Here is a 1,375-nt window from a genome sequence, read left to right on the forward strand (position 1 = left end):
AACAACAACAACAACATGAAATAACAGTGGAATTCCTAAATACAAGAATGATCACTTAAAATTGATTGTACTCAATTTTACTGAACAGTTGGTCCTTCAGTGTTAACATGGACTGTCTTCAATATATTGGATTACCAGTCCCTCTAAAGATACATTTCACCTTTCTCCATCCTCCATCCCTAAGACACTGACCTTCAGAAAACCATAACCTGGATGTTCTTGCCCATCACCTTCCAATGAGGGTCCCTGTGGGGGACAAAGGCACGAAATTAGAGTAAGAGAGAAAGGAGACCAAGGCTTTGACATGACAGTGGGTGCATTCCTTGACCAAAAACTTCACCTCCAGTTGGTCACCTCTTCTCATTTTGTCTCATTTTCACCAGGTTCAGGGCAGCTTCTCCTCAATGCCCATTAATAACTAAGGATGTTAACCATTTTCTAAATTTACTTGTCTAAGTGATTGTCTAAGTGATTCACTAAACCTTCCAGGTTCCTATGGCTGTATAGATCTCTACAAATGATCCTTTTGCTAAACTTCATTCAGTTCCTCTTTTAACACATACTATAAAATGAGCAAGGGTGGGATGGGGAAAGCTAAGTCTGATTTCTTCTAGTTTCACAAAGGAGAACTGTCTCTACCTTTAACACTCCATATATAAAAGGGATCCCTGGGTAAAATATGGCCCTCACATTGCTGAAATGACTTCTACTAATCATTGGGTCCAATATTTGGTGCATATAGTTGTGGGGTTTACAGCTTGGATGGGGGGCAGGAAAAACAAAAGATATCATATAGTGAAAGTCCAGGTTAAGTTCAGCAATACAAATGCAAGAAGCCTTCAGTTTCCTCAAATGTTCAGCAAGCTTTGTCTCATAGAAGTCACAAGTCAGTTCTTCCTTCAACTGTCTACCAAGCAAAACTTTTAACTCTGGCTCTTTTTTCAGGGCTCCATCAACTATGACTCATTAGTCTCTTCATAGTCTCTCTCTCTCTCTCTCTCTCATTTGTTGACTTCATAGCTGTTGATGATGTAGAAGATGCTGATAAAAGGTGAATCATGTATTCCCAGTTGAGGCAGCTGGAGACTGTGCCCCTAGCTGTTGTTGTTATGTGCCGTTAAGTCACTTGTGACTCATAGTGACTCTATGTACAACAGCCCTAAACTCTACTCTGTCCTAGGCCAATTGCACTGTCTCCGACATTCCCATCCCGATTACGCCAGTCACTGAATCAATCCACCTTATAGCATGCCTTCCCCTCCTATGCTGTCCCTCCACCCTACCAAGTGTGATGTCCCTCTCCAAGGACCAGTCCCTCCTTACAACATGTCCAAAGTGTGTTAGACGCAGACTCAGAATCCTTGCCTCTAAGGAG

Source organism: Elephantulus edwardii, unplaced genomic scaffold (assembly GCF_000299155.1).
Source record: "Elephantulus edwardii isolate Elephantulus edwardi_28Jun2011 unplaced genomic scaffold, EleEdw1.0 scaffold00070, whole genome shotgun sequence".
In the NCBI taxonomy this organism is placed as follows: Eukaryota; Metazoa; Chordata; class Mammalia; order Macroscelidea; family Macroscelididae; genus Elephantulus; species Elephantulus edwardii.